General features: G+C 36.4%; 1 protein-coding gene across 4 annotated transcripts in view; it reads left to right on the top strand.

The window, feature by feature from the left end:
* Positions 1-22500, top strand: part of LOC115221503 (protein phosphatase 1 regulatory subunit 12A) — a 414153-nt gene that overhangs the window by 190675 nt on the left and 200978 nt on the right. For all 4 annotated transcript variants that reach the window (XM_036510896.1, XM_036510897.1, XM_036510895.1 and 1 more), the window contains exon 2: positions 11049-11103. The gene's annotated coding sequence lies outside the window, so the exon portion shown is untranslated. The remainder of the gene's footprint in view (positions 1-11048; positions 11104-22500) is intronic.

Genomic DNA, 22500 nt, shown 5'->3' with positions numbered 1-22500 from the left:
GAAGAGTACATTAGATAATCAAAATCTGCTTGATTAGGACTGATATAGGGCTAATTAACAAATATAACAACATAGTTCTGTTGGCTATCCAAAGATTGCTGTGACAGCTACAATAACAACAATATCAGTTTACTCTTTTACTCTTTTCAGTCATTTGACTATGGCCATACTGGAGCACCACCTTTAGTCGAGAAAATCGACCCTAGGACTTATTCTTTGTAAGCCTAGTACGTATTCTATCGGTCTCTTTTGCCGAACAGTTAAGCCTTTCATCGTTTCAGGGGTGATAAAATAAGAACCAATTTAGCACTGGGTTTGAAGTGGTGAACTTTACCCTTCTCCTGAAATTGCTGGCCTTATGCCAATGGGACAAGATACTTAGTGGCATTTTTTTTTTGGCTCTTTATGTTCTGGCATCAAATCCTCCCAAGGTGACTTGGCTCTCATCCTTTCAGGATTAATAAAAATAAGTACCAGTTGAGCACTGGGGTTGATGTAATCAACTTATCCCCTTCCCTTAAAATTCCTGACTGTATGCCAAAATTTGAAACCATTATTATTATTCTATGTTTGACTTTTGCTTTATATTTGTACAAGTTGGCTCCAAGTCTCACCCAGAGACCTCAAGAGACAACAGGTTGGGAGTTCATGTTGTTGTTATGCCTAGTGTGCCATATATTTGGTTTTGTATTTAGTGTTGTACTAGCGAATGTCTTAAAAAAAAAACACGAAAATTATGTTTGTTTTAAAACTTGAGATTACATAGAAAGTATTTTGTGTAGGATATGAGCAGTTCCCATGAGCACTATCTTTTGAATTTCTGCCATTTTTGGGTTTCCTGGTATCTGAGTTAGGTAGCAATCAGCCCCTTTCGCTATTATTATTATTATTATTATTATTATTATTATTATTATTATTATTATTGTAGGAGTCTCTGTTTATTCACTATGAAGAAAGCCACATAATCTATAACATATAATAATATAAGTGAGAAAAATGGAATGAGGTAATTTGAAAGGAAAAAGGAAATATTTCATCTGTCACTATTCCATGTGATGGATTTTTGTATGTTTTTTTTTTTCCCTTCCTCTTGTGGTTCTTCATTCTTTCAGTATTATTGCAATCAGCAGGGGATTCTGGCAGCAAGCACTATCCTATATAATTCCAAATGAGAATGGAATGGAACGATTTGCCATTTTTGGAAGAACATCTATCTGTACATTGTCAACGTTTTGTTTCTCTAGCCACACATACACTTTGTCTTTCTCTCTCTGTGTCTGTCTGTCTGTCTGTCTCTCTCTCTCTTCCCATCTTCATCTTTTACTTTTTAATCTTCCATTTCCCCTCCTTTTGATTTTTCTTTATCTCTCACTTTTTTCTGTCTTTTTCTCTCTTTTTTTTCATTTCCATTCTCTTTCGCTCCATTTCCCCACCTTCCTCTTCCTTTCTCTTTCTAACCTCCCACTCCCCTCCCTTTGATTGTTCTCTCTTTTTTTCTGTCTTTCCCCTGGCCATTCTCTCTCCCACTCTCTCCTTCCTGCCCATAGTCGAAATTTTTCATATATTCACTATCAGAGTTTTATGTTTCTATTAAATTATATTTGTTGACTTCTTAAATCGTGTGTGTGTGTGTGTATATATATATATATATATATATATAAGCCTTGTGCCAAAGTGACCTGCACAGCTTCTAAGAACCTGTTCATTTATATGTTATGATGTAAAATAGATTTGGTTTTGACACTTTGGATAACCAACTTTCCTTACGCCAACTCTTATTTTATAATGCAAAAATGCCCGATCCTATTGGAATTAAAGCTTTCCACCAAAATTATATGTGAGAACTTATTTTTTTTTTTGGTCAAGGTATGCTTCAAACACCATCTCAACAATGATAGTTATTTTACTAACCTTCTAAATTCTTCATTATTTTTATATTACTGTATTTGCTGGTGGATAAGACACGCTCTCACATAAAACGCGTCCTTGTTTTACAAATCCATTTTGTGGAAAAAGACAAATTTAATATGTTTCATTATACACTTATTGAAAGATATTTTAAAGTGGTCTTTGTAATGAAAACTGTATGATTCTGTGCATACAAATACAATTCCGTGACAGTCTACTGGAACAAAGTCAGAAGCCATAAATTTATCATGTGTAAGCTACATTTTATGAGTGCCATATTTTAACTTCTTTTAGATCAGTTTTATTGTTGTTTGTACTTTGGTCTAGGGAATTGCTATGTTAGATGTTAAGCTCATATTTTTGGCACCAAGGTGCAAACAAACCACTGCTATGGTTTTCTTGTTATCCATTTATTGCAAATAGCTGATAGGTGGATGAAAGTGTAATATTCCTTTCATCTTTCTGATAGAATTTTCATTCAGATAATTGATAAATGTTTCTTAAAGGTAACACAGTCTTTAAATAATGTAGGACATACCTGGTTTGGGAAAGCGGTCTCCACATAACTTCACCATAAGCAATTTTACATATGTTTAGGATAGCAAATTGTAACACTTTGGGCTTGTTTACAATATTTTATTGTTAGTAAGGGAGGTCATTGACATTATTGTGCCCAGCTGGGATTAGTGAAATAAGTACCAGATGTGTACTGGGGGATGATGTAATCCATTAGCCTTCTCTCCAAAATGTTAGGCTTTGTGTCTATATTAGAAAGGATTATTATTATTATTATTATCATTCTATGTTTGACTTTTGCTTTATATTTGTACAAGTTGACTCCAAGTCTCACCCAGAGACCTCAAGAGACAACAGGTTGGAAGTTCGTGTTGTTGTTATGCCTAGTGTGCCATATATTTGGTTTTGTATTTAGTGTTGTACTAGTGAATATCAAAAAAAAAAAATACAAAAATTATATTATTATTATTATTATATTATTATCATTTATTATTATCATTATTATCATCATTATTATCATTATTATTATTATTATCATTATTATTATCATTATTATCATTATTATTATTATTATTATTATTATTATTATTATTATTATTATTATTGTGAAAAGCAGCAAATTGGCAAAGAAGTCACCACACTAGATAAAATGCTTAGCAGCATTTCTTGTGGATTTATGTTCTGTATTCAAATTTTGTTGAGGTTGACTTTGCCTTTCACCCTTTCAGGGTCATATGGCTTCTTAACCTACAGCTCTTGTTTTCTATTTGTGATAGGGCTGCATTAGGTACAGGGTAATCATTTGATTTAAAAATACAAAAAGCAGATCTTATATGCTAGAAAATATAATTGAAACATATCAATGGAACAATTCAATGAAAATCAGAGCAATCTTGACCGGATGATGATGAATTCAGCTAAGAAAGGTCAAGAAGAGGGTTTTTTTTGTTGTTGTTATGTATTATAATATTTTTTTTTATGTGGGTAACAGTAAATGTGACTTTAATGTTTAGAGTGTCTGTTGTTTTTGTTGTAGTCACCATTTTGATTTTCATTTCGTCATAGTGTATCTAGGATTGTACTATCTATTGTTTGTGGGGGTTTTTTTGTTGCTAAGATGTAGAGTGAGATTTGGTTGCTATTTCTAGCAGATTGAGCAACCACATAGAGGTTTTTATTAGTTTGTTGTTGGTTATTTTATTGCATGCCTCCAGGTCAGCCCTGATCAAACAGACTTACAATTAAGACATTCCAGTCATGACTATCCTAGTGTTTATTCAAGCTTGGTGTGCCCAAGGCTACAATATCAAATATATGTTGTAATTTATGCTGCTATTTCTAGCAAGTCATGTGACCAGGTAAAGAGAGGTCCCTTGTTAGCACAATGCTAGAAGGTTGAATTTTTTACCACGTGACCATGGATTACTATTACTATGACTATAGCTGTGGTGATTATGTCACTGGTTGAAGAAACTAATTATTCTAATTATTTGAGGCTTGGGGCCAGATTAACCATGAAATAATAATAAGCAATATAAGCACATGCGTAGGGCACCAAGAGAAAAGTGCATTATGGGGGTTCTTTTTCAGGTGTGGGCATGGCTGTGTGGTTAAGACATTCGTGATCCAGCTACATGTTTGGGGTTCAATTTCACCATGTGGTACCTTGGGCAAGTGTCTTCTATAGCCCTGGGCCAACTATATCCTTGGAAATGGATTTGGTAGAAGGAAACTGAAAGAAACCTATCAAATGTGTATGCGTGTGTGGTATGTATGTATATAGGGCGGCACAGGAGTGGCTGTGTGGTAAGTAGCTTGCTTACCAACCATCTGGTTCCGGGTTCAGTCCCACTGTGTGGCACCTTGGGCAAGTGTCTTCTACTATAGTCTCTGGGCTGATCAAAGCCTTGTGAGTGGATTTGGTAGACAGAAACTGAAAGAAGCCCGTCATATATATGTATATATGTATGTTTGTGTGTCTGTGTTTGTCCCCCCAACATCGCTTGGCAACTGATGCTGGTGTCTGGGTTCAGTTCCACTGTGTGACACCTTGGATAGGTGTCTTATACTGTAGCCTCAGGCTGACCAAAGACTTATGAATGGATTTGATAGATGGACACTGAATGAAGCCCTTCAGTACTGGGGTCAATTCATTTGACTTAACATTCATCAAGGCAGTGCTCTAGCATGGCCACAGTCTAACAGTGGAAACAAGTTAGAGATAAACAATACACTGCTGAGATCAGGGCGCATCTAATGAACTCGTAGATCTTTTACGTCATCAAATTACGGTAGTTTTTCACATTGAGTATTAAATGCCCTGTTAATTAAGTAACAAGGTTTGGCAGGGACAAGGGTGATGGCATTGTTTTGCTTTGCTTGAGGCATCGGTTTACTTTAATCTAACCCTGCTGATGCTACCTGGCTGAGATCAGGTGCCACACCTTTTGTTTATAGTTAAGTAGTTTATGTCAAGAAAGGACATTGATCTGCAATGAACAAAAACCACAAATTTATATAAATTTAAAGACAAAACAGAAATATGCCCCATCCTTACTTTCATGGAGAGGTAGGTGTTAAACAAGTCTGTATTGCTATTATATATATATATATATATATATATATATATGTGTGTGTGTGTGGTTAGTTCTTGTTAGTAAGAGATATATACATATATATTTGTATATGTGTGAGAGAATGTATGTTGATAGTGTGTTTGAAAGAACAGGTTTGTATAGTAATTTATATAATATATACACCATCTATACAATGTTTTGGAATTATTTGGCCTATCTTTTCCTTTTTTTTTTTACTTCTAGTCTTAATGTTTTTGTTTTGTCTTTTATTTATAAATCACATGGTATACATATATGTATACATACCTGTCTGTTTGTATGCATATATGTTTGTATATTTATATCTGTGTATATCTTTGTGTTTCTGTGTTATTTCAGGTTGGCATGTTTCTATTTCTCCCTCATTTCTGATGCCAAATTCTGATTTTACGCTGTTATGTATTTTGTAACCAAATATCTTTGATATCTTAGAAGTATTTATGCACTTACACAACTCAGAGCAATTACAGTATACTACAACCACATAACACAAAATAAAAACTAAAGAGAAAAGCATTAGTAAACAATATATATATCTACTATACAAAATTTCCCTCAAAAATAGACAATTAATACTTGTTGCACTGCACAATGCTAAAATAATCACTCAGGATCCAGTACACTTTATAAAGTGGTTGGCATTAAGAAGGGGCATTCTGCTGTAGAAACCATGGCAAAGCAGACGGTAGAAGTTGGTGTAGTCCTCTGGTTTGTCATCTCCTGTCAAACCATCCAACCCATGGCAGTGTCAGAAACAGATGACTGAAAGATAAGAATAAAAATAAATAAAAAAGCAACCCTACTTTGCAATTTGGTTCCAAATTTTGGCACAAGACCTACAATTTTAAGGGAGGTGGGAGCTGTTGGCAGGGTGCAAGTCAGTTACATTGATAGCAGTGTGTAGCGGCACAAGCAGTCAGTGCCATATTGGATGAGATCTCGTGGTAGCCATTGCCATCTCCAAGACTGGAGCGGGACCTCACCTGCATCCATTTGCCATGCGCGAGATCACAACGAGGCTCGCGATGGCAAACTGTATATAAGGGCAAAACAGATTGAGATTCTTGCTCTCTTTTGCCGCCCCTCTTTCCACCTCTTAGCAGCAGCGCTTGCTGATTGCACTCCATTGGCTGGGCCTGCCTGTAAGGGCCTGTCTATACCTGCAGAGGCAATGTGCCTGCACTAACGGAGCTACTACACAATGCACACAGCTAAAGATGGTTACTGAGAGCAGTACACTTCACCTATCGTGTGAAACCTGTAAATAAACCAGTTGGAAATTGAATTTATTTACTTGAAGTCTTCTCTCTTCACCTGCCGGAGCCTGATCAACACGAAGAACAGAAAGAGATAATGGAAGAAGGCGATATTCTCCCGATATCGTAAACCTTGAGATCCCATTACAAGTGTTCAACTGTGATTTGTTTTATTGACACCAGAAAGATAAAAAGGCAAACTTGACTTTTTTAGAATTTTAACCCAGAATGTAAAGCGCCAGAAGAAATGCTACGAAATACTTTGTCCAACTTGCTAATGATTCTACCAGCTCACCACCATAACCCTGCTTCTGATATTGGTTTAGAATTTTGGCACAAGTTTGGGGGAGGGGGAAAGTCAATTTCACCGATCATAGGCGCAGGAGTGGCTGTGTTGTAAGTAGCTTGTTTACCAGCCACATGGTTCCGGGTTCAGTCCCACTGCGTGGCGCCTTGGACAAGTGTCTTCTACTATAACCTTGGGCCGACCAAAGCCTTGTGAGTGGATTTGGTAGACGGAAACTGAAAGAAGCCCGTCATATATATGTATATATATATATATGTGTGTGTGTTTGTGTGTCTGTGTTTTATCCCCCTAGCATTGCTTGACAACCGATGCTGGTGTGTTTATGTCCCTGTTACTTAGCGGTTCGGCAAAAGAGACCAATAGAATAAGTACTGGGCTTACAAAGAATAAGTCCCGGGGGTCGAGTTGCTCGATTAAAGGCGGTGCTCTAGCATGGCCGCAGTCAAATGACTGAAACAAGTAAAAGAGTAAAGAGTGACAGAGTGCTCAACTGGTACTTATTTTATCGATCTCCCCCCCCCCCAAGGATAAAAGGCAAAGTCGGCCTTGGCAGAATTTGAACTCAGAGCGTAAAGACAGATGAAATGCCACTAAGCATTTTACCGACGTGCTAATGATTCTGTCAGCTTGTTGTCCTAATGCTGCTTTCTATGCTAAGTGTTAAGAGTATGTGAGACCACGTATGTGACTGATTCTGTATGGCAGACAGCTAGAGTTGTTGTTCAGAATTCTTTAGCTTGTTTTGCACCAGAAGCATTAAATAAACATTTGTAAACAACAATAATTGTCTAGTTTGAAAAAAAGAAATTATTTTTGCTATATTTGCTTTAATAATTTTTTTTCTTTTTTTTTATCCATTACGACACATCTCTATTTTTTTTTTGACAGAATTATAGTGTATGTTGGTCAGGGTGTGGAGTGTAACGAACGGTTAAAAGGATGTTGGTATATTATTCCAGCAACATTTACAGATTTTTTTTTTGGTGGGGGGGGGTCTAATAAAATAATTTTGTGTTAGTTAATTCTGTTAAATAGAGGTCTATTGTTATGTTTTTTTTTGTGCTGTTTAATTGCTGAAAGAGGACACAAAAAATGTCTTTATAAGTTTATAAGTTTGGTCAGTCTGTTACAGACATATAACACGAACCTCCCCCCCCTCATACGCGTACATATACCCATACATGTATACATACACACACCCATACACATGCACACATACATATACACACCCATGCACACATACAAACACACATACACACCTTTACATACATACACACAATCATACACTCAAACATACATACACACATCTATATACACATACACTCACAAACACCCATACACATATATGCATACGTACACACATACAAACAAAAACACATAGACACCCATACATACACACACCTGTATACATACACACATACAAACAAAAACAGAGACACACATACATACATACACACACCCATACACACACATACATCCATATACACATACACTCACACACACCCATACACAATATGCACACATACAAACACACATACATACCCATACATACATACGCACCCTAACATACATACACAGACATCCATATACATACACACTCAGAAACACCCATACACACATAAACATAATCATACACCTACATAGATTTTGTATATGATGAGCAAATCAGGGAGTTTTTACACGGTCCTTGATCTGCTAGAAATTGCAGTCAAATCTACCTCGAATTATGCCGTACTATTTAGAAATAAAAAACAAATAAGAAAGCTCATTAGATAATATTGTGCTAGGTTCTTCCCTATCAACACCTTTCTCTCACCCCACCAAAAAAGATATTGGTCAGCTCTGAATGAACTGACCTGTGGCTATATAGCACACACACACACACACACGTGATAGTAGTTACTCATAGTCTGAGAAAGACAGTTTAGCAATTTCTTGCTGAACAACCTGTAAGAAAGATTCGTTAATAGTAATCAAAAAATATGTGCTTGTTATGTTAGCTCCCCCCCCATCAAATCGACATTACCTGAACAAGTGAACAGTATACCACGCGTCAGGTGTCAACCTGATTGCAGAGCAACGTGGGACAGAGTGTATTGCTCAAGAATACAATAACGTCACCTGGTCCAGGAACTGAAACTATGATCTCACGGTCATGAGTGCAACGCCCTAACCATTATGCCATGTGCTCCCCATCGCCAATACATACGTGTCTGTTACTCAGCTGTTATGTTGATTAGCCATAGTCACTCTGGGCTCATTGTGCTGTCCGTTCTAATGTAGAATTATAAAATGTTGAACTCTTAGCAGTGAGGGAAACCAATAGAATTCAGTTTTCTTAGAGGCTCTTTAGGAACTCTGGAAATTTCATTATTTGCGATTTCTTATAAATCCCTCTATGTCTTTCTCTCTCTGCTTCTCTGTCTATTTTCTCTCCTTTCTCCATCATTCTCTTTGTTATCTCTTCTCTGTATTCATCCATTTATCCTTTCATTTTTTTCCCTTTTTCTTGGATTTAAAAAAAAATCATTATTTACATCTGTGAAACTTGAAGTAATGTAATCCTAAGTTAAGTTGTTAATACAAATATTTAAGCTGTGGAGCGATATGCATTAAGTAGGATTCTTTGCTTTTGTTTATGCATTCGTCTTGTTGTCTGTCTGTCTGTCTATCTTTCTATCTCTCTCACTCACTCTCTTTCTCTCAGCTGGGCCAGAAAACACACCCAAGATAAGAAAAAATAATCTAGAAATCTGAGACATGTTCTGAGAAAAAGAATATAGATAACTTATCAAGTTAAAAGAATGCGTTTGTACACCATCATCATCATCATTATCATCATCCTCATCATTGCTGTTGTTATCCTACTATTCCATGCTAGCATGGGTTAGACTTACATATCTCACAGTATCTTGCTGCTCATTATGGACATTTGTCTTTTGGCACACACAACATAAGAAAAAAAAAAATCTGGCCATACTTGTTTCATCATCGTAATCTTTATCATTTTAACGCCAAATATTTTATGCTTACACGGGTCAGATGGAATTTGTTGAGCCAGGTTTTCTATAGCAGAATGCTCTTCCTGTCGTCACCTTTCACTTATTTCCAAATGACCAGACATGTTTTCACAGAAGATTGGAAATGGACACCCACTTGTATGACAGAGACAATAACATACACACAGATACACACATGTGTGCACACACAGAGAAGCTTCTTTCAATTTTCATCTTTCAAATTTACTCACGAGGCTTTGGTTGGCCAGGTTTATAATCTTAAGAATATTATTTCTCTTGCTTGCATTTTACCATGTAATCCATGTTTTTTCCAGGCTATGCTATTATGCTAATTAATGATGTGTCAAATAGCGGTGTTGTTGATAATTTTTTTCCTTACCTCAATGATGCCAGTGAGATATTAAAAGTTCCTTATAGAACTATATTCATAAAAAAAGTATAGAACTATATTATCACCCTCAAATTTGAGAAACAAACACTCATAACTTTTTCTTTTAAAACTAGAGGGGTCAAACAAGGACAGGCAAAGGGATTAAGTTGATTATATTGACCCCAGTGCATAACTGGTACTAATTCTATCGACCCCAAAAGGATGAAAGGCAAAGTCAACCTCAGTAGAATTTGAACTCAGAACGTAATGTCAGATGAAATACCGCTAAGCATTTCGCCCGGCGTGCTAACGATTCTGCCAGCTTGCTGCCTTGATATAGAAACCATGCCAAAGCAGATATAAGAGCTTGGTACAGTCCTCTGGCTTGCCAGTTCTCTGGCTTGCTAGCTTCTGTCAAACCATCTAACCCATGCTAGCATGGAAAGTAGATGTTAAAAGGTGATGATGAATGGTGATATTTATTTATGTGTGCATGCAACATATTGTGATTACTTTGGGGCAAAGTATTTTTGATAACAGGTTGATAACATTATCTGTGATTATAATAAGCAGGTTTTCCCTATAGGTGTATCATATATATAAATATGTGTGTGTGTGTATGTATGTATGTATATATATGCTTGTACAGTGTTAGGCCATATAAGCATCTCTGTAAACTGCTAGAGCTCTTAATCTAGTATTTAGCTGCAGTCAGGTATAGTAAGATTAAACAGGTGAGAGATAAGCACATGTATCTCTGTGTGTGTGTGTGTGTGTGTGTGTGTGTGTGTGTGTGTGTGTGTGTAGGAGTGGTGGGAAGAGAATATACACACACCAGGCATAAGAAAATAAACGCACATGTGTATAATTACGCAAGCATTAAAGATACATGTACGCAAAATCCGTACCACATACTTATACACTTTAACACGAATGTATAAAATACATAAATACTCACAGAAACATGTATATGCATTTGTAGAGATGCTTAATACATATTCATAATGTGTGTATATATATTTTCACTTATTTTTTTTTTTTTTTTTTTTTTTGCAGTTAATTGGTATTTCTATTGTGGACTGTGGAAGGATGGATACTGTACCAATGTGTTGTATGTATTTTATTGCCTTTGTTGTTTCTGCTGTTGTTTTTTTCTTTTCTTCTTTTAATGAGGGAACATTCTTTCTTACAAACTAAAATTAGTTTTTTATCTGGTGTCTTCTGTTATGTATTTCTTTGTTCAGCAGCTTATTATTACTATTATCATTATTATCATTATTATTATTATTATCATTATTATTATTATTATTATTATATTATTACTATTATCATTATTATCATTATTATTATTATTATATCATTATTATTATTATTATTATTATTATTATTACTATTATCATTATTATCATTATTATTATTATTATTCATTATTATTATTATTATTATTAGGTGGTGAGCTGGCAGAAACGTTAGCACGCCGGGCGAAATGCTTAACGGTATTTCGTCTGTCTTTACGTTCTGAGTTCAAATTCTGCCGAGGTCAGCCTTGCCTTTCATCCTTTCGGGGTTGCTAAATTAAGTGCCAGTTGCATACTGGGGTCAATCTAATCGACTGGCCTTCTCCCCCAAAATTTCGGGCCTTGTGCCTAGGGTAGAAAAGATTATTATTATTACCATTATTATCATCATTATTATCATTATTATTATTATTATTATTATTATTATTATGGCGAGCTCACTAGCATGCTGGATGAAATGTTTAGCCGTGTTTTGCCTGTCGCTACATTCTGAGGTCAAATTCTGCTTAGATTAACTTTGCCTTTCATCCTTTCAGGGTCAGTAAATTAAGTACCAGTGTAACACTGGGTCGATATAATCACCTAGTTCCCTTCCTGAAAATTCCAGGTCTTGTGCCTACAGTGGAAAGGATTATTATTATTATTATGGTGGAAAGCTGGCAGAATTGTTAGTACACTAGGCAAAATGCTGTATTTTGTCTGTCTTTGCATTCTGAGTTCAGATTCTGCTAAGGTCGACTTTGCCTTTTATCCTTTCAGGGTTGATTAAATAAGTACCAGTGGAGCACTGGGGTCGGTGTAATCGCCTATCCCCATCTCCACAAAATTTAGGCCTTGTGCCTGTAGTAGAAAGGATTATTATTATTATTACCATTATTATTACTGTTATTATTATTATTATTGTTGTTGTTGTTAAGGCAGCAAGCTAGCAAAGTTATTAGCATCCCAGACCCCTTTACTTTCTGAGGTCAGATTCCACCGAGGTCAACTTTGCCTTTCATCTTTTTTTGGTGGGGTCAATGAAATAAGTACCAGTTGGGCACTTGGGACAATGTAATTGACTTGCCACCTCCCCTAAATTACAGGTCCTTGTGCCTATAGTAAAAAGGGCTTATTATTATTGTTGTTAAGGCAGTGTGAGCAGACAGAATCATTACATGCCAGACAAAATACTTAGGAACAGTTTGTCTTTACGTTCTGAATTCAAATTCTGCCAAGGTTGACTTTGCCCTTCATCCCTTCAGGACTGATAAAATAAGTACCAGTTGAGTACTGGGGGTTGATGTAATTGACTTCTCTTTTCCTTCAAAAGCTTCTGGCCCTGTGCCAAAATTTGAAACCATTATTATTATCCTCCTCCTCCTCCTTCTTCTTCTTCTTCTTCTTCTTCTTCTTCTTCACCTTTGTATGCTATGCATATGTCCTCTTTTTTTCAAGTGTATACTGTATATATACTTTATTTTTTATTTTATTTATTTTTTATTCATTTTTTTATCATTTCGTTATTATATGTAAAACACCACACTTTATGTCTGTCTCTGTATTGTTCCCTTCATCCTTTGCCCTTGTGGCAAATAAATGAAATCCTCCTCGTTGTTGTTGTTGATATGGTAATATTAGAACATCAAACGAAATGGCTTGCTTTCTTTGTTTCAGCCCTTTACATTCAGAGCTCAAACTGAGCCTTTTTATAAAAGAACTAGCAGTATCGCCCGGCGTTGCTCGGGTTTGTAAGGGAAATAACTATATAAGCATTTTTAGAGAGTTACTTCCCTTATAGATGCCAATTCGGGATTTCTTAGCCATTTCTGTTTTGGTGTCTTCAAGCCATGAAGTCGTTGTTCTAAAAGAACGCTGGTCTCCTTGACAACGCATTACGACGTTGATTTCTTTACACTCCCTTCCCCACAGCTTCACGAGGGAGGGAAGGGGAGAAGCAAACAGGTGCAGCTGTAGCGTGGACGCCAACTCCGCCGCATCGACACACAAAGATTATGCATTAAAATGGAATAAAAATGATGTTAAATTATTTTTAAAATCGTAGACTCATCGTTGATGCGCGCTAATAGCCAGACGGGCTCGATATGAATCACGACTATAAGATACCCGAATTTGGTTAAACTGCACCGCAAAATGTGGGAGGAGTTAGGAATCTAAATCGAAGGGGACAGACACTCACACAACTAGAGTTTTATATATATAGATGTACTGATGGGCACAGCCATGGCTGCATGGTTAACAAGCTCACTTTACAACAATGTGGTTTTAGGTTCACTCCCACTGTATGGCGCTTTGTGTATTCTATTATAGCCCTGGGCTTACCAATGTCTTTTGAGTGGATGGAAATTGTGTGGAAGCTCATTGTGTGTGTGTGTGTGTGTGTGTATCTCCCTACCACTGCTCAACCATCAGTGTTGGTTTCTTTATGTCCTTATAACTCAGCAGTTCAGCAAAAGAAACTTCGCTAAACCATTCAAGGTGGTGCCCCAGCATGACCGCAGTCGAGTGACTGAAACAAGTACAAGATAAAAGATACTCATGTACTGTGGGTTGTTTTAATGCACGCACAAGGGTTTGGTTGACCCTTGGTCGGAAAAACACTTGCCCAATTGCTGTACTGTGGGAATTGAACCTGAAACCATACAGTTGGGAAGCAAGCTCTTTAACCACACAGCCGAACCAGTGCCTATTAATATAAACAAAGGCAGTACAAAGAATGTCAAGCACTATAGCATTTGTCTACGTCTTGGATTGAATCTTGGTCACGGTCTATTTTTAATTTCCTCTTGTACCACATGAGAAAGACGTATATGACATGACAACTTGCCATTTTCTTCTCTCAAGAAGACGTGAGAGCGACTAATCATTCATTGACAGACACCTCTGAGTAAGAAAAGTCAAGCAATTGACTATTTATCACATTTGTTTGTGTGGGATAAATAAAATATTGATTAATGACAGTGCCAGATATTAGTTGTAATGCTAGCTCTCTCCGTCTGTTCATACAAATTGATGGGTAAATTAAAAAGAAATTAAATGTTGGTTAAAAAAACAAACAAAACAGACATTTGAATTATTAAATACATACCACAGAATTTATCCATTAAATAAATATTTCTTTCTATTTCATACTTTATGTAAATAGGGTCATTTTTTTTTTTTTTATCTACTAAACTATAAATTGATAAAATGTTTATTGTAAAATTCTCTTTCATCTTATGAAGTTGGAAGCGTGATGATTATAAAAATATGAACTGAACTGAAAACAACCAGGGGAATATATATGCGTGTATGTGTGTTTTTGTGTTTGTATTGTGTGTATGTTAATAATTCTCTTGCTGTGTATGTAATATGTGAGTGTGTGTGTATATATATTATATATATATATATATAGGGGGAGAATTCACAAAAAAAAGAAAGATGAAGACAGGTGGTGTAGACAACCAAAGATGTATTAGTATAACGCTCGGGAAGAGAAAAAGTCTTTAACGTTTCGAGCCTTCGCTCTTCTACAGAAAGGAACACAGAAAGAAACAGGAGAGAAAATAAAAATGTGTAGTGGCTATATATATATATATATATGTATATATATATATATATATATATATAATATATATATATATATATATATATATATACATACATACATACATACACACACACATACACACACATTCCTCATGTGAACCAATAATACCCCACATTTTACTCTCTCTCTCTCTGATTTTCCCTCTCAATCCTCTCTGTTGAAGAGCATAGACTTGAAGCGTCGAAGACTTTTCCATTCTTCACAAGCATTAAACTAATACACCTGTTTGTTGTTCCTTCACCTATCTTCCTTTTGTTTTCTGTAAACTGTACAAAAACAAGCAAGTTAAATACGCAAACAACAAAGGAATAAAATGGAAAACAGGACAAGTAGAAACAGAAAATGACCCTTCATCAGTTGTCAGCTGTCTATCCATTCCTCGTTTCGAGCATTCACCAACAATATGAGTCTTCATAGACTCCCATGAATTCTAAAATAAGATTTAGGATTTATGGAGGGTCCAAGTCGGGAACAAAAACAGAAAAGTGGAGACATACAAGAAACCGAACAAAAACAAACATGGAGTGTCATTAGACCAGAACAAAAGGAAAATAGTGAATGCTGGGAAATATATTTTCTTTGAAAAGAGAAAAGATAGAAGAGAGAGAAAGAAAATGTCCAGTCCTTTGAACATCTGTGATATATATATCTATATATATATATATATGCGCAGGAGTGGCTGTGTGGTAAGTAGCTTGCTTACCAACCACATGGTTCTGGTTCAGTCCTACTGCATGGCATCTTGGGCAAGTGTCTTCTACTATAGCCTCGGGCCGACCAAGCCTTGTGAGTGGATTTGGTAGACGGAACTGAAAGAAGCCCGGTCGTATATATTATATATATATGTGTGTGTGTGTATGTTTGTGTGTCTGTGTTTGTCCCCCTAGCATTGCTTGACAACCGATGCTGGTGTGTTACGTCCCCGTCACTTAGCAGTTTGGCAAAAGAGACCGATAGAATAAGTACTGGGATTACAAAGAATAAGTCCCGGGGTCGATTGCTCGACTAAAGGTGGTGCTCCAGCCTGGCCGCAGTCAAATGACTGAAACAAGTAAAGAGTAAAGAGTATAATATATATATATATATAATATATATCATCATCATCATCATCATCGTTTAAACATCCGTTTTCCGCGCTAGCACGGTTTGGACGGTTTCGACCGGGTCTGGGGAGCTCGGGACTGCCCCAGGCTCCAGTCTAGTCTGGCAGTGTTTCTCTACAGCTGGATGCCTTCCTAACGCCAACCACTCCGCGAGTGCAGTGGCTGTTTTTTACGTGCCCCTGCACAGGTGCCAGAGGGGTCTGGCATCGGCCCCGTTCGGATGGTGCTTTTTATGTGGGGGGGTGCAGAAATATATAGGGAGCACCAGTGGGGAGGGGTGGTCAGAGAAATGATGACAGGTTCTAGGCAAGTAGAACGTAGGATATCAAGAGAGGGTAATGCATGGTGAAATAGCGTGTTGAAGAGGGGGTTCGAAGAGTAGACACCTATAATGGTGGTGGAAGAAGCGACATCCGGTATAGATGGAACAAAATATAGAGATATCCGGTATTGGTGGTGGGGGTGGGCAAGGGCGAGTGCACCGGGAATATGCGAAGGTTGAACTTTAGAGAAACGGGCGGGAATGGCGATGTTTTTAGGGTGGCATGTAGAAAGAAAAGGAAAGAAAGCAAAGCAGATTGGTGGTTATAAGTTCAAAACATTTAAACGGTAGACAAATGTATGTATGTATGAAAAAAGAAGGGAGAAATCTTATCTTGCTTATGGACATCGCTGTAAGCCAGGGGAAGAAATGATAGTGATGGTGGAGATCGAATTAAAGGGAATATGCGAAGGTGAACTTTTAGAGAAACGGGCGGGAATGGCGATGTTTTTAGGGTGGCATGTAGAAAGAAAAGGAAAGCAAAGCAGTTGGTGGTTATAAGTTCAAAACATTTAAACGGTAGACAAATGTATGTATATATATATATGTATGTATATATATATATATATATATATATATATAAGAATTTTTTGCGCAATAAGATAAATAACCAAGGCTTTATAGATATTAGAGCATTTATAGATAGAAACCCTTACAGCTGTTTCTCTAGGATATTAATTAATATATCCTCTCATCGGAGACGGTGTGAGAGGAAAATTAAGTCATAGTTAGTTTCGATGTGATACAAAATAGAGAGTGAGGTGGAGGAAAGAAAATAGATGTAGATATGTATGGGTATTGAATTCGTAAAATCCGTTTTTGTAGGCATAATGGTATATATGCAATATTCCATTTCCTTTGAGTAAAATCCAAAAGTCCAACAGAGTTTAATATGAGTCCTTCCAAATATAGAGTTTCTAAGCAATGTAAGATTCCCTTATGTTGTATGTATATATATATATATATATATATATATATAAAAAAAGGAAATGAAGAAAATGCTGACAAAATAATTCGTAAGGGAGAGTGTATTTAATTAGGTGAAAGTTCTTTTTACCGGTGCCATTTGTTATGCTATCAAAAGATATTTTTTTAAGAGAGATAGAGTTCCTTTCTGATAGATATTTCTCTCTTAAAAAAATATCTTTTGATAAGCATAACAAATGCGCACCGGTAAAAAGAACTTTCACCTAATTAAATACACTCTCCCTTACTTAAATTATTTTGTCAGCATTTTCTTCATTTCCTTTTTTTATATATCACAACTCGTGTTCCACATCTCCTTTTTTAAATATATATATATATATATATAATATATATATACTAATAATAAATATTAGGGAATGAATCCAAAATTACAGGGAAAAATCAGATTTAGGGTTAAATCCATTTTATAGTAAAATATTATATAATATAATTCGAGACAAAACCACTATTTTAAAACCAAACAAGGAAAGACTTAATCAATACATAAAATTTTAATATAAATTAAATAAACCGCCACTACAAATGTTTCATGTCTGCTCCGACAATCTCAGGTGGATTTTCGATCTTCTAATCAGTATCAAATTAGAAGATCGAAAATCCACCTGACGATTGTCGGAGCAGACATGAACATTTGTAGTGGCGGTTATTTTAATTTATATTAAAATTTTATGTTGATTAAGTCTTTCCTTGTTTGGTTTTAAAATAGTGGTTTGTCTCGAATTATATATATTATATACACACACACATACATGCACACATATAAATATAAATCAATGATGATGATGACTTTAACATTGTTTTCCATACTAGCTGAGGTTGGATATCATATCTATATATATATATATATATATATATTATATAATATATATATAATAATATATATAATATTATACATACATACATACAGACATAGTTAAATGTCCTCGAATAACAGACATTTTTTTTTTATTTCTGAAACAGTGTAAATAACTTGCAGTTAAAGATGGATTGAAGTCATCAATCATCATATGCTATATTTGAAACTGCTGAATGTTTTCCTGTGGCTTTGTCTGAGATAAAAGACAAAGCTATTTTAGCATCTCTCCCCATCATCATCAGCATCAGCACTAAGTCTGCCAATGTATCTGTCTCCATGTTGTGCAAAGCTTGTGGACTATAAACTCTTGTAAAAGGGGAAAAACGAAACAATTAACCTTTTTACTGTGGAAAGCAGATACATTCACTTAAAATATCGTTTTCCCCCTCATCTATAGAAGCAGTTTTATAGATGAATCTATCTTTTTGTCGAGGAATGTCATATTTGGAAGTATTTTCTGTTGACATATACTTTACTTTTACTTTTTACTTGTTTCAGTCATGTGACTGTGGCCATGCTGGAGCACCGCCTTTAGTCGAGCAAATCGATCCCAGGACTTATTCTTTGTAAGCCTAGTACTTATTCTATCGGTCTCTTTTGCCGAACCTCTAAGTTACGGGGACGTAAACACACCAGCATCGGTTGTCGAGCGATGTCGGGGCGACAAACGCAGACGCACAAACATATACATATATATATATATATATATATTACTCTTTACTCTTTTATTAGTTTCAGTCATTGACTGCGGCAATGCTGGAGCACCGCCTTTAATAATCGAGCAACTCAACCCCGGGACTTATTCTTTGTGTAGCCCCAGTACTTATCTGTCGGTCTCTTTTGCCGAACCGCTAAGTAACGGGGACATAAACACACCAGCATCGGTTGTCAAGCAATGCTAGGGGGACAAACACAGACACACTAACACACCCACACATACATATATATACATATATACGACAGGCTTCTTTCAGTTCCATCTACCAATCCCTCTCACAAGGCATTGGTCGGCCTGGGCTATAGCAGAAGAGACATTGCCCAAGGTGCCACAAAGTGTGGACTGAACCGGAACCATGTGGTTGGTAAACAAGCTACTTACCACACAGCCACTCCTATGCCTATATCAAGTTTATTAAGGCAATGCTAAATTATATTTTCAGTTGACATTTAACATCATTACCGGAAGAACCATGAAGTTTAGTTTTGCAGTGAAAGGCTTAATATGGAAATGTATAACTGTTGGAACCCCTCCAAGCTCTCTATGTCTGCTGTACACTTCACTACATTACACTGAAATATAGATTACAGAAAATAGTATGCTACATCTAAGCTGTCACAATCCATCCTTTTATGTGTGCCTTTGTCTTTTATTTCATGCACGCAGGAGTAAATTTCTTCATCATCCGGTGCACACACAGCTATAGTAAAACCTGCCAACCTTTGTTGTTGCATACGACCTGTACTTTGGCATAGTTGTTTCTTTTTTTATAGTAGCATACTTTTCCAATCAATCACCAAGTACTTTACAGAATGGATTGGGTGTCTGCTATCTACTGAGTTCATCTACAACACAATTCATATCAGAGATTTATATGTCATTTTCTGTATGTGGATATGTGCATGCATGTGTGTGTGTGTGTGTATACACATACACATTGGCGGCGTGGAGAGGGACCTGTTTCTGTCCACTTTTTTGTACCTCTCTCTCTCTTTCTCTCTTTCTCTGTCTTTCTACTCTCTCTCTCCCTCTCTCTCATGGTGTAACCATGTACCTCCTCTATAGCAAGATACCTATTTCTGCCTCTCTATTTCCATGTTACCCTCTAGCCTCTCATCATCCGATACTGGATCACTTCCTCTAGTATCCCCTCCATTATAGCAAGACACTTGTTTCTGCTTCTCTCTCTCTCTCACACACACATACACACACACACACACTCACTCTAACCTCTCATCCTCTGACACAAGTTCCCCTCTTCAAATGTCTCTGCCCCTCTCAAAATTCCTTGTCTTGCAAGTTGTTGGTGTCTCTGCCAATGCTGGTGCCATGTAAAAAGCATCCAGTCCACACTGTAAAATGGTTGGTATTTGGAAGGGCATCCAGTTGTAAAAATCATGCTAAAACTAACCTTGCCTGTGCTAATACCACACAAAAAGCATTGAGTTCACTTTGCAGAGTGCTTGGTGCTAAGAAGGGCATCCAACCATAAAAACCCTGTCAAAACAGGTAGTTTTCTACCTGGCCAGCTCCTGTCAATTGTCCTACCCATGCATGCATGGAAGATGGATGTTAAACAAGGATTGATATATATATGTATATATTTTTTATTCCCTCTGTCTTCCTTCTCTGGATCTTTCCTTCTCCTATGTTTCCGACGAAGAGCTCCGCTCGAAACGTTAAACCCTCCTTCTTTCCTTCTTTCCTGAGCGTCCAATAATACTATATTTGTGTTATATATATATATAATACTATACTATGTTGTTTTTTTGTGCTTTCTTGTTTGGATTAACTTTTTATATATATATATATATATATATATATCGAAATCAAATTTGATGACTGAGTGCTAAGAGTACCATATGAGCATGATCATTGCCAGAGCAACAAGCTGGCCTCTGTGCTGATGGGCACGTAAAAAGCACCATTCGAGCGTGATCGTTACCTGTGTTGCCTTACTAGCACTTGTGCTGGTGGCACATGAAAAAACATTCGAGCGAGGTCATTGCCAGTGCCGCTGGACTGACTCATGTGCAGGTGGCACATAAAAAGCACCATTTGAGCGTGGCCGCTGCCAGTACTGCCTGACTGGCCCTCGTGCCAGTGGCATGTAATAGCACCCACTACACTCTCGGAGTGGTTGTGGTGTTAGGAAGGGCATCCAGCTGCAGAAACTCTGCCAGATCAGATTGGAGTCTGGTGCAGCCATCTGGTTCACCAGACCTCAGTCAAATTGTCCAACCCATGGTAGCATGGAAAGCGGATGTTAAACGATGATGATGATGATATGTATATATATACATATACTTTGCACTCTATATTGAGTGAGAAAACGGTATGGACGGATTTTTGGAGTCCAATAATACCCTGTACACCTATTTGGTTATAAAGATTTACAAGCATACTTTCCCAGTGATACTCAGTTTACCTACCATTATAAATAATACCAAATGTTCTTTCTCAAACCTTTCATAATATGATACAAGTCTTTGGTGTAGCAATTGCATGTGGCTGAAGAGGGCTTTTAAACTATCTGTTATGTCGATTATACATTGATGTAAGAATAAGTTGTTTTATAAAGCTCAAAACATGTGTACCGCAACATCCTTTGTGTCCTGTTTTTTATTTTATTTCATATACATATATATATATATGTGTATATATATATATATTATATATATATATATATATGTGTGTGTGTATATATATGTGTGTGTATATATATATATGTGTGTGTATATATATATATATATGTGTGTATATATATATATATATATATGTTGTATATATATATATATATAATATATGTGTATATATATATATGTGTATATATATATATATATATATATATATAGACACAGAAGTCACCACCCCGCCTCCAACCGAAATGGAAAAGCAATAAAATTGTTGTAGCTTTAATATATGCATCTGTCTAGTCAGGACCAACCTTGGGCTAAGCAATAACAACAACAACAACAACAACAACAACTTTGTGCTGTTGTTTGTTTTATTTTATTTCAACATTTTCATGCATCACATATTGTGAACTGTAGCATCATTGTTTAGAGGTTTCCAACAGAGCAATCACTGGTTCACTGCATTTTGTGCTGACGAGATTGACAAGGAATTATCTGTGCCACTCGGGCAGAACAAATAGCATAAGGTGTTTATGTTCATCAACACAAGTAATATATCAGTTTTGTTTTCTTTTTTCTGGCTGATGTTTACATTGTTTATCGATATAAAGTTTTGCAAAAGATACGTCCTTGTAGTTAAAAGGCTTCATTTGCAACCAAATGGTTTCAGGTTCAGTCCTAATGAGTGGCACCTTGGGCAAGTATTTTCTACTTTAGCCCCAATGCTTTGTGAGTGAATTTGGTCAACAGAAACTGAGGGAAACTGGCAAGGCCAGGGGCTTCACCAAGTTTCCTAGTCTGTTTTGGTTTGGTTTCTCCAGCTGGATGCCCTTCCTAATGCCAACCACTTTGCAGAGTATACCGAGTGTTTTTATGTGGCATCTTGGTTTGGGGATCTCAACTCTGTTGTGGTGGGCAGGTCTTCTTGAGTACAGTAATGTGCCATGTATCTTGGTTCTCTATCATACACATACACATATATATATATTATATATATAT

Source organism: Octopus sinensis, linkage group LG18, assembly GCF_006345805.1.
Source record: "Octopus sinensis linkage group LG18, ASM634580v1, whole genome shotgun sequence".
Taxonomy (NCBI): domain Eukaryota; kingdom Metazoa; phylum Mollusca; class Cephalopoda; order Octopoda; family Octopodidae; genus Octopus; species Octopus sinensis.
Note: the sequence above shows the minus strand (reverse complement) of the source record. Positions and strands in the feature narration are given on the sequence as shown.